This window comes from Dreissena polymorpha, chromosome 7 (assembly GCF_020536995.1).
Source record: "Dreissena polymorpha isolate Duluth1 chromosome 7, UMN_Dpol_1.0, whole genome shotgun sequence".
Lineage (NCBI taxonomy): Eukaryota > Metazoa > Mollusca > Bivalvia > Myida > Dreissenidae > Dreissena > Dreissena polymorpha.
The window spans coordinates 76,977,050-76,990,931 of NC_068361.1; the positions used below are offsets into that span (position 1 = coordinate 76,977,050).

The 13,882-nt window shown below is 38.4% G+C and overlaps 1 protein-coding gene across 1 annotated transcript in view; it reads right to left on the bottom strand.

Moving 5' to 3' along the window:
* Positions 1 to 13,882, bottom strand: part of LOC127837362 (putative serine protease F56F10.1) — a 197,735-nt gene that overhangs the window by 51,189 nt on the left and 132,664 nt on the right. The window lies entirely within an intron of this gene.

Genomic DNA, 13,882 nt, shown 5'->3' on the forward strand with positions numbered 1-13,882 from the left:
GAAATTAATCAATGAATCTTATTTTTCAATATGATTAGCTGTAGTTAAAAACGACCACGACGATACTAAATTTGATAATTCAACATGTTAGACAAACAGGGATTTACTAAAACAAAGTACTTATCCCGTGAATGCTATCAGTATTTAATATTGACATATCTGTAAAAGCGGATAAAAAAGAAATTCAACTTCTGAAAGAGCTTTGCTTTAGATAAGCTCTCTATCGAGTGTATGAAAGACGTTTAAGGCTAAGTATCACTTTTGATAAACATACGATAAGTTGGATTTTATTTAAAACGTTCGCCTTTTTTCAATGTTTGACCTGGAAAAAATAGAAATGTAAACATTGTTTTGCGAAAAAGATATGTGTGCTATAAACTATAAGAATGTTAATGACGTCATGGGGTTAGGAATATTTTATGTCCTTAATGTATATATGAACCATGAGATACACGTGTTTATCTAGGTTTTAGTTGGGCAGGTCATTAAATGTGAAATAACACTTCTAAATCAATGAAAAAAATATATCACTTTATTATTAAAATAAAATTATTATAATGTTGCTGGTTTTGCACTGTACAATTTACAAATACGAGAACGATACTTAAAATGAATCGTTCGAGTAAATTATAAAGTATTATGAAACAAAAATCGCAATGCCTGTCGCATGAACACAATTTTGTAACAGTAAAATCATATTGTTCTAATCGTTTAAAATGTAAACATTTATTTATAATACAGCGTAACATTTCATTTAAATAATAAAATATATAAAGAAGTGAAACTCCAGCTGATGGAGCATTATTGAATTCTCATTATACACAATGAGTTGGTCCTTTATTTAAGGCAAGTGACCAATTGCCAAAATATTACAAAACAGCACAAAACATCACAATACAAAACAACATACAAAACACATTAATGAATAAAGCTAGGGTCACCGCCTTGGAACGGTCAATGCAAAGCATTGGGGGTTTAAACCGGTTATAGAGCGCTCAACCTCACACTAGGCCCAGCAATATTCATGATATATTTACATGTAAATAAATTTTAACTTCATAGCAGTGTAACTCAAATAAAACAATAATAAAAGGGAATTAAAACGCATTCAATTTAATTACCATTTAATTACTCAATAGTAGGACAGATACCAGAGCAACAGAGTTACTTTTTGAGGCACGATGAAATGAAACTACGAACACTTATCAACTACATTCTTTAAACTCACAAAAATGCAAAATTGCATACTTAGATGATCAGAAACTTCAATTTACATAAACACTGTAATGTTTGATATTTTTGTTTGTGTAAACATTAAAGGATGAACCACTCAGAGAGTAAAAGAAATAACGAAATTCCACTAATAAAACATAACTGACGTAGGAGTTCTACCCAATACTCGTATTGATACATACATACATACATATATATATATATATATATATATATATATATATATATATATATATATATATATATATATATATATATATATATATATATATATATATATATCTATATATCTATATATATATCTATATATATATATATATATATATATATATAAACACATATAATATGCAAAAGTAGAAATATAACAAACTGTTATGAGAATTATTGTATGATATTGTTTATCGGAGGAAATTGTTACATTCAAATTGTTGAGAGAAAGTGCTCTTATATTCTTCATCATTGAAAACATAATTTACAAATGCTTGATGGTGTCGAATTACACAACATAATTAAATGGATAATGAAATGTTGCTTAATGATAATTAACAGTTTAGAGGAAAGAATATGAATATAATATTATTTACATTTACATTGAAAATGCTACGAGAGAAATTCAAGTGAAACATATCTCATCAACAGTATATATTGCAATAACTGTTGAGCATAATATTTAAATAAATTGCCGCATAATTGAAACAACATGACTGTATCAAACTACAAAACGTGTTAAAGGGAGTATGCACATGATGGTAGGTGATAGTCAACGTAAAATGTAACTTAATATGAATATATTACGTTAATGAGCGTAGGTATTTTGTCCATATTTAACCGCTTCGTATGTAAACTTTAATGTAGAATGAATTTAAAACCAAACGGGAAAATTTCGAGGGGATAATGCATATCAGTGAAAATATTATACACAAATTAAATATATGCTTCTGAAATCCATAAAAAAACATTTATTTATGTCAGTGTGAAAAAAAAACCGTCGTATTATGGGAATATCCGAGTAGGCAGGCAGGCTGGTTATCGTGCGGCGGTAATGATTGTCCGAAACATAACGTTGTCCAGAATGGAAGCATGTTTAAATATTTTGCCAATAGAGATGAGCCAAAGAGTAACGCACAAGAGTCTGATCCATTTGTCCAAGATCATGGTCATTTTAAAGTCAAAGGTAAAATTTTGGGAAGCGGTACTAAACTCTTTTTCCAATACATACATAAAGTATGAACTTAATTTTGAAGAACATATAACGTTAAAAGCAAAGTTCGTTAACCAAAAGTTAGTTGATTATCTTTATGATATTGAAAATAAATCATTTTACGTGTAAAGTGTCTGTTTCGTCCATATGTATAGCCACAGACATGTACATGCTAACATTTTCTTAGTGAGGAGACCCGATGCTTTTTACACCGCCTGACGACATGTTATATCTAATTGTTTCACGTTTTAATATTGACATACAATATATTGTGGTGTAAGTAAATCCGAGTATCTAACAATCTCATGACATCTGTAAAAAAATAAGGCATTATTTGAATTGTGCCGTTGCGCAGTTGCAATCAAGAAAATAATGTAGCTCCAATAAGTAAGATGGTCATCTATAAAGATTGTAAATACAAATGTAGCAGTATTTGCAAACACTTTAAGGGATCTTTTCACGGTTTGGTAAATTGACAAAATTGAAAAAAGTTGTTTCAGATTCGCAAATTTTCGGTTTAGTTATGATATTTGTGAAGAAACAGTATTACTGAACATTTTTCATGGTCTAATATAGCCATTATATGCATCTTTTTACGATTTAAAAACCTAAACATTATAAAGCGTTGCAACGGGAAACGATTGAATAAGTTCTGTTGTTGTCGTTTAAATTTGTGAAACTACGAAGATTGCGTATATAACGTTTAACATACGCATCTTATGTATGCTTGGCAGCATAGCTCAGTTTGCTGATGCGTTTTTACTTCAGGATTCCGGGGGTCACTGGTTCGAGCCCTGATGCGGCCTATTTTTTTTCCTTTTTTAAATTTTATTTTTAATTTTTTATTGGAGCTTTAACAATTTTATGTTTACATTTATCAATATAAAGCATAATGCTGGCTCGGCATTCCAGCTCGACATTCAGTTCGCCATTCGGAGATAGTGTTGTACAATGTTTTTTGAATGTTGAGCTGGCTCGGCATTCCAGCTCGACATTCAGTTCGGCATACGCATATAGTGTTGTATGCTTATTTTCGAATGTCAAGCTGGCTCGGCAATCCTGCTCGACATTCAGTTCGACATTCGGAGAAAGTGTAGTACAATTTTTTGATTGTCGCGCTGGCTCGGCATTCAAGCTCGACATTCAGTTTGGTATTCGCATATAGTGTTGCATGCTTATTCTTGAATGTCGAGCTGGCTCGGCATTCCAGCTCGACATTCAGTTCGGCATACGCGTAAAGTGTTGTATGCTTATGTTCGAATGTCGAGCTGGCTCGGCATTTCAGCTCGACATTCAGTTCGACATTCGGATATAGTGTTGTACATTTTTTTTGACTGTCGATCTGGCTCGGCATTCCAGCTCGACATTCAGTTCGGCATTTGCCGATAGTGTCGTATGCTTATTTTCGAATGTCGAGCTGGCTCGGCATTCCAGCTCGACATTCAGTTCGACATTCGGAGATAGTGTTGTATGCTTATTTTCGAATGTGGAGCTGGCTCGGCATTCCAGCTCGACATTCAGTTCTCCATTCGGAGATAGTGTTGTACATATTTTTTAAATGTTGAGCTGGCAAGGCATTCCAGCTCGACATTCAGTTCGGCATTCGCATATAGTGTTGTATGCTTATTTTCCAATGTCGAGCTGGCTCGGCATTCCAACTAGACATTCAGTTCGGCATTCGCATATAGTGTTGTACAATAATTTTTGAATGACGAGCTGGCTCGGCATTCCAGCTCGACATTCAGTTCGACATTCGGAGAAAGTGTTGTATGCTTATTTTAAAATGTCGAGCTGGCTCGGCATTCCAGCTCGACATTCAGTTCAGCATTCGCATATAGTGGTGTGTGCTTATTATTGATATGTCGAGCAGGCTCGGCATTCCAGATCGACATTCATTTTGGCATTCGCATATAGTGTTGTATGCTAATTTTCGAATGTCGAGTTGGCTCGGCATTTCAGATCGACATTCAGTTCGACATTCGGAGATAGTGTAGTACAATTTTTTTGAATGTCGAGCTGGCTCGGCATTCCAGCTCGACATTCAGTTCGGCATTCGCATATAGAGTTGTATGCTTATTTTCGAATGTCGCGCTGGCTAGGCATTCCAGCTCGACATTCAGTTCGGCATTCGCATAAAGTGTTGTATGCTTATTTTCGAATGTCGAGCTGGCTCGGCATTCAAGCTCGACATTAAGTTCGGCATTCGCATAAAGTGTAGTATGCTTATTTTCGAATGTCGAGCTGGCTCGGCAATCTAGTTCGACATTCAGTACGGCATTCGCACATAGTGTTGTATGCTTATTTTCGAATGTCGAGCTGGCTCGGCTTTCCAGCTCGAAATTCAGTTCGGCATTCACATATAGTGTTGTATGCTTATTTTCGAATGTCGAGCTGGCTCGGCATTCCAGCTCGACCATCAGTTCGACAATCGGAGATAGTGTTGTACAATAATTTGTGAATGACGAGCTGGCTCGGCATTTCAGCTCGACATTCAGTTCGGCATTCGCATATAGTGTTGTATGCTTATTTTCGAATGTCGAGCTGGCTCGTCATTCCAGCTCGACATTCAGTTCGGCATTCGCATATAGTGTTATATGCTTATTTTCGAATCTCGAGCTGGCTCGGCATTCCAGCTCGACATTCAGTTCGGCATTCGCATATAGTGTTGTATGCTTATTTTCGAATGTCGAGCTGACTCGGCTTTCCAGCTCGACATTCAGTTCGACATTCGGAGATAGTGTTTTACAATTTTTTTTAATGTCGAGCTCGCTCGGCATTTCAGCTCGACATTCAGTTCGGCATTCGCATACAGTGTTGTATGCTTATTTGCGAATGTCGAGCTGGCTCGGCATTCCAGCTCGACATTCAGTTCGGCATTCGCATATAGTGTTGTATGCTTATTTTTTAATGTCGAGCTGGCTCGGCATTCCAGCTCGACATTCAGTTCGACATTCGCATATAGTGTTGTATGCTTATTTTTGAATGTCGAGCTGGATCGGCATTCCAGCTCGACATTCAGTTCGGCCTTCGCATGTAGTGTTGTTTGCTTATTTTCGAATGTCGAGCTGGCTCGGCATTCCAGCTCGTCATTAAGTTCGGCATTTGCATATAGTGTTGTATGCTTATTTTTGAATGTCGAGCTGGATCGGCGTTCCAGCTCGACATTCAGTTCGACATTCGGAGATAGTGTTGTACCATTTTTTTTCGAATGTCGAGCTGGCTCGGCATTCCAGCTCGACATTCAGTTCGCAATTCGCATATAGTGTTGTATGCTTATTTTCAAATGTCGAGCTGGCTCGGCATTCCAGCTCGACATTCAGTTCGGCATTCGCGTGTAGTGTTGTATGCTTATTTTCCAATGTCGAGCTGGCTCGGCATTCCAGCTCGACATTCAGTTCGGCATTCGCATATAGTGTTGTATGCTTATTTTCGAATGTCGAGCTGGCTCGGAATTCCATCTCGACATTCAGTTCGACATTCGGAAATAAGCATACAACACTATATGCGAAGGCCGAACTGAATGTCGAGTTGGAATGCCGAGCCAGCTCGACATTCGGTAATTTGAATGTTGAGCTAATGTCGAACGTCGAACGGCGACCCAACTTCACGCACCTTCATCATACACTATACCCAGTTTTAACTGACATGTAAAGTATATTATTTGGCGTCCGAGTTATCTTTTCGAGCGTCCTTACCGACCGATTATGTACTATTGAGAAGGCAAAAACACACGATAGCCCTTAGATTACATTTCTTGTTTTTCTAGTATATTGTATTGTCTTTGCTTTGGCGTCGTATATAATACAAGCCTTAACATTGCTATGTTATTGAAACGAAGAACACCAACAAATAGCAGTAAAATAGAAATAAGTACAATAATGATATAACTTTATCAGGAGCCTCTGTAATGAACGCCTATAATTTATTATAACGTATAATGTGTAATCGAGAACGAAGTCAACACACCGCAACCATCTAAATTGATTATTGCATAGTGTGAAGTGTCGAAAGGTAATGCTTCTATTTGATAATATGATATTAACATCACCTAAGTAGATAAAGTTTGATAGAGAGAGAGAGAGAGAGAGAGAGAGAGAGAGAGAGAGAGAGAGAGAGAGAGAGAGAGAGAGAGAGAGAGAGAGAGATAGAGAGAGATAGAGAGAGAGAGAGAGAGAGAGAGAGAGATCTCTCTCTCGACTCTCTCTCTCTCTCTCTCTCTCTCTCTCTCTCTCTCTCTCTCTCTCTCTCTCTCTCTCTCTTCTCCTCTCTCCTCTCTCTCTCTCTCTCTCTCTCTCTCTCTCTCTCTCTTCTCTCTCTCCCTTCTCTTGCTCTCTCTCCTCGCCGCGCTTTCTCTCGGGTGCGGCGGTTTCTGGTCTCTCTAGCTAAGCCATCGCGAGTCTATGGGATAAATAAAAAAGAAAGACAGAGAAATAGAGCGAGATAGAGAGAATAGAGAGACACACAGCACAGACAGATCAGACATACAGACAGAAAGACAGACAGACAGACAGACAGACAGACAGACCGTACAGACAGACAGACAGACAGACAGACAGACAGACAGACAGACAGACAGACAGACAGACAGACAGACAGACAGACAGACAGACAGACAGACAGTCAGACAGACAGACAGACAGACAGGACAGACAGGACAGACTAGACAGAACAGACAGACAGGCAGACAGACCAGACAGACAGACAGACAGACAGACACACCATACAGACAGACAGACAAACATGACATACAGGCAGACAGACAGACAGAGTCATTGTGTTTTGTTGCTTCAATGTTTCAACCTACAAGTTCGGTTTTAAACATAGCCGCCAGCTAGTTCGTAGAAGTGCAAGTACATGAAAGTGCAGAAATTGAAAATGTAAGTATGGAAGTATGGATTTCTCACTTCTTTTTGTTTATTTTGTTAAATTATGGGCGTTAAAATGTTCTTGTTTGTGGTTTACTTGCGAACTTTTTCTTCTTGTGTATATATATATATATATATATATATATATATCTATATATATATAGATATACAATTTTATAATAATAAATGTTAATAAGACTGGTTCTTTAATATGTTTATAGGTGCTACCTAATTGACGGGTAATATCTTAAAAGAAATACGTTTTAGATTACATTAGTAATAAATGACTGCATGGTATCATTATTGTAGTAACAATACAATTAAATGCTTGACATTAAAAAATATGTAACTGGACATACCAATACAATTTTATTTTTTTTTAGACGAATTAAGAACCAAGAATTTATATGCAGCTATAAGATTAACTTTAGTAAGAACCATAGAACCATACACGGATGTATCACTCCGCACATAACTGTATTGAGATGATAATATTTCTATCAGAGATAATTATGCAATGCTTGATGCAGTCCATATTTTTATCGAAGGTTCAGGAAGGTTCAAAGTGTTATAACTATCGGTTATTTTACCATTTGTTTTCACAAACATTTTCTTTGATAATAATTACACCAGCAATTTATTTTTTCTTAATAAATTGTTTGAACATTTTTAAACAAAGTTGATTCCAATCATACTCATAAACATGTTTGCACTCGAATGATTATTCAAATGTTTTGTGTTTAGAATGCAAATACCGCCACTATGTTTTGTAAATATATTACTGAGGAAAGGAACCTTACTAGCCTTGCTATCGTTCCAATCCTATAAACTTAAGATGCGTGTACATTTAATAAAATTTAATTTTAATTTAATTAATATGTCATTGTAACTGGGAAAATTCTGTGTGTCAAATACATATTAAGAAAATAGTCCTGATACATTGAACAATGTTACATACTATTTGATGAACACATAGACGTAGTGATGTTGCCGATGTTCTGGGGGATGTCTCTCAACTCGTCCAGCGAAATATTCCAATTTATTCATTCGGGTCTATTGGCGAAAGTTTTTTCCAGTATTTCATTTACTATTGATAAATGTCAACTAAGTTGAAAAGCTGCGTAAGACAGCTACGCTAAAAAGTATTTTTTTATTGTTCGGATTCTGTACATCATTATTTTGTTCCCAGGTCTCAATAACAAACCTGAATAAGAAACTAAAAAAAAACGAATTGTATTGAATTTAAGTCAAAACATTATATAAACAATGATTCCCGAAATATATAACAGAAACCTTTTGTCGAGCAAGGCGTCAATATGCTATACTGTGACATGATCACTGGCGCGTGCAGGCAAGGGGTGTGTCAGGTTGGGTACTAGAGGGCGGATTGCACTCAGGTATGTTCAGAGACAGACATGCAGGGGATGTGTCAGGCAGGAGGTGTGTACGGAAGAGGGTGTGTCAGACAGGGTGTGTGTCAGGCAGGGGGTGTGTCAGGCAGGGGTTGTGTCAGGCACGGGATGTATCAGGCAGGGGATGTGTCAGGCAGGGGATGTATCAGGTAGGAGGTGTGTCAGGTAGGGGGTGTGTCAGGCAGGGGTGTGTCAGGCAGGAGCTGTGTACGGACGGACAACGCCAAAACAATATCCCTCCGCCTATGGCGGGGGATAATAATGTATAGCCATTATATGTAATATATGCTATCACATTTAAAAATCAGTGTCAAATACATTAATTTTATTTTGTTGACAAGCATTTTTTAAAAACTGAATAGAACTGAAAAGCTTAAAAACAGTATACCACACAGATCCTTCTAAAAACGTATACCACACAGATCATATTACTGTAAGAACATTGTAGACCTACCACAAATACATCGTAGACCTCACCACACATACATTGTAGACCTTACCACACATACATTACAGACCTCAACACATTCATCGTAGACCCCACCACACATACATTGTAGACCTCACCACACATACATTACAGACCCCAACACACATACATCGTAGACCCCACCACATAGGTCCACCACAAATGCATTGTAGACTCCACCACATATACATTGTAGACCCGTCACAAAAACATCGTAGACCCCACCACACAAACAATGTAAACCCCATCACACATATATTGCAGACCCCACAAACATTGCAGACCCCACATATATTGCAGACCCCACATACATTGCATACCCCACATACATTGCAGACCCTACATACACTGCAAACCCAACATACATTGCAGACCCCACATACATTGCTGACCCTACATACATTGCAGACTTTACATACATTGCAGACCCTACATACATCACAGACCCTACATTTATTGCAGACCCCACACATATTGCAGACCCCACATATATTGCAGACCCCACATACATTGCAGACCCCACTTACATTGCAGACCCCACATATATGCAGACCCCACATACATTGCAGACCCCACATAGATTGCAGACCCCACATAGATTGCAGACCCCACCACACATACATTGTAGACCTCACTACAAATACATTTTAGACCCCTTTACACATAAATCATAGACCCAACCACACATACACTGCAGACCCATCACACATAAATTTATGACATTACCACACTTATATTGCAGACCCAACAATCTCACATACATTGCAGACCCAACCACAAATACATTGCAGACCCTCCTAACACACATACATGGTAGATCCCACCATACATACATTGCAGACCCCAACACAAATACATTATAAACCCCACCACACATACATTGCAGACCCCACTTTCACACATACATTGTAGACCCCATCAAACATACATTGCATACCATACCACCAATACATTGTACACCCCAACATACATACATTGCATACCATTACACACATACATTGTAGACCCCACCACTCATACATTGCAGACCCTATCACACATACACTATAAACCCCACCACACATACATGGTAGACCCCACAACGGTAGACCCCACCACACATACATTGTAGACAACATCAACACATTGATTGTAGACCCTACTACACATGTATTGTAGAATCCATCACACATACATTGTATACCCCCAACATATATCTTGTATATTCCAACACACATATATTGTATACCCCATGACATATACATTGTAGACCCCACCGCACATACATTGTAGACCCCACCACACATACATTGCATACTTCACCACACATACATCGTATACCAACCACACATACATTGTAGACCCTACCACGTATACATTGTAGATCCACGCCTCACATGCATTGTACACCACACCTCTTATACATTTAAGACCCCGCCACATTTAAATTGTATACACCCATACATACATTGTAGACCCAACAACACATAAATTGTAGACGCCACCACTCATACATTGAAGATACCACCACCTATACATTGTAGACCACACCACTCATACATTGTAGAGCCCCACCGCTCATATATTGTAGATCCCACCACACATACATTGTAGATATCAACACTAATACATTGTAGGCCCCGCCTCACATACGTTGTAGATCAGCACCACAAATACTTTGTACACCCCATCACACATATATTGTAGCTCTCATCACACACACATTGTATACCCCACGACACATACAATGAAGAACCCCCGCCACACATGCATTTTTGGAGCCCAACACACATAAAATGTAGACCCCACCACTTATACATTGTAGACCCAACCAAACATAAGTTGTAGACCTCACCACACATACATTGTAGACCCCCACCACACATACATTGTGAACCTCAACCACACATACATTGTATATCCCACTACTCATACATTGTAGACACAACAATACATACGTTGTAGTCCTCACCACACATACATTGTGGACCCCACCACAGATACATTGTAAACATCCACCACACCACACATACATACATTGTAGACCCCACCACACATACTTGTAGACCCCCGTCACATATACATTTTAGACCCCACCACACATAAAATGAAGACCCCACCACTTATACATTGTAGACCCAACTAAACATAAGTTGTAGACCTCACCACACATACATTGTAGACCCCCATCACACATACATTGCAAACCTCCACCACACATACATTGTAGACAACATCAACACATTGATTGTAGACCCTACTACACATGTATTGTAGAATCCATCACACATACATTGAATACCCCAACATATATCTTGTATATTCCAACACACATACATTGTATACCCCATGCCATATACATTGTAGACCCCACCGCACATACATTGTAGACCCCACCACACATACATTGCATACTTCACCACACATACATCGTATACCAACCACACATACATTGTAGACCCTACCACGTATACATTGTAGATCCACGCCTCACATGCATTGTACACCACACCTCTTATACATTTAAGACCCCGCCACATTTAAATTGTATACACCCATACATACATTGTAGACCCAACAGCACATAAATTGAAGACACCACCACTTATACATTGAAGATACCACCACCTATACATTGTAGACCATACCACTCATACATTGTAGAGCCCCACCGCTCATATATTGTAGATACCACCACACATACATTGTAGATATCAACACTAATACATTGTAGGCCCCGCCTCACATACGTTGTAGATCAGCACCACAAATACTTTGTACACCCCATCACACATACATTGTAGCTCTCATCACACACACATTGTATACCCCACGACACATACAATGAAGAACCCCCGCCAAACATGCATTTTTGGAGCCCACCACACATAAAATGTAGACCCCACCACTTAAACATTGTAGACCCAACCAAACATAAGTTGTAGACTTCACCACACATACATTGTAGACCCCCACCACACATACATTGTGAACCTCAACCACACATACATTGTATATCCCACCACTCATACATTGTAGACACAACCATACATACGTTGTAGTCCTCACCACACATACATTGTGGACCCCCACCACAGATACATTGTAAACATCCACCACACCACACATACATTTTAGACCCCACCACACATACTTGTAGACCCCCGTCACATATACATTTTAGACCCCACCACACATAAAATGAAGACCCCCACCACTTATACATTGTAGACCCAACCAAACATAAGTTGTAGACCTCACCACACATACATTGTAGACCCGCATCACACATACATTGCAAACCTCTACCACACATACATTGTAGACTCACCACACATACATTGTAGACCCCCCAAACACATATATTGTGAACCTCGACTATACATACATAGTATATCCCACCACTCATACATTGTAGACACAACCATACATACGTTGTAGTCCTTACCACACATACATTGTAGACCCCCACCACAGATACATTGTAAACATCCACCACACCACACATACATTGTAGACCCCACCACACAAACATTGTAGACCGCACCACACAAACATTGTAGACCCCACCAGTCATACATGGTAGATCCCACAACATATTTATTGTAGATCCCACCAAACATACATTGCAAAGCCCACCACACATATGTAGTAGACCCCACCACACATTCATTTTCGACCCCACTACACATAACTTGTAGACCTCACAACACATAAATTGTAGCCCCCACCCACTATGCATACATTTTAGACCCCTTTCCCCACATACATTTAGAACTCATCTGAATATTTACTGTATGAGGATCCTCTTGTTTGGCTGCCCCCACCAGTCGTACATCGTCGACGTGGCGTTCTTGATGACGATGGGACACTGTGGGTTCACACTGTCCAGAGTATTCGTCACTGCCACGTAGAATTCTACCGATACACACCGCCCACCATGATTTGTTCATTATGATATTAAAAGTGTCGCCGATACAGTACTTACATTGCTTTTTTTGTGGAAGCATTTTTAAGAATCGGTTGAATAGTGGTAGTGACTGTGTTCAACATGATGTTTGTAAAACATAGATACGTGTGATGGTCTTCAATGCTCATGCCTTCATATAAACGTCTCATTTTTAGTTAAACTGTATACAATTTATGTTATGTAACATTCTTTTAAACAGCCCAAGGTTGTTTCACACCCGTGAAATCCAATGTGGCAAAGATGGGAGCACTGGACGCCACTGCTCCATCCACGATATATGGGTAATGTGACCGCACCCACGCCGCAAGAGACCCTTAAAATGTCAAATTGATACAACTAACTCGCTCTAAGCTAACGGGGTTTAATACATGTGCATAAACAGTCGTCTCAGATAAGCATATGCAGTATGGGACAAGACTTTCATTTATTAATCATTTAAAGCATGTTTCTTCTTAGTGAAAATCCATTTGTGGACTGCATAGGCAAATCTGTGTCGAGACTTGACGCACACGCGAGGCGAGGCTGAAATAATTAAAGTATTCTCAAAAGATTCTATTGCTTGGTAATACATATTCCAACGTCAGAAAAAATTGATTTAGACGTCTGAAATTATTGTTCCTATACGCAAGTTGTTTAGAAATGGCAAGTAAACAGTTGCGTATACATTACAGCACACTACATAAAATACAACAGTTATCATAACAATATTATTACTGGCTGAAAATAAAATTGTATCTTTTAATGAATGCAAAT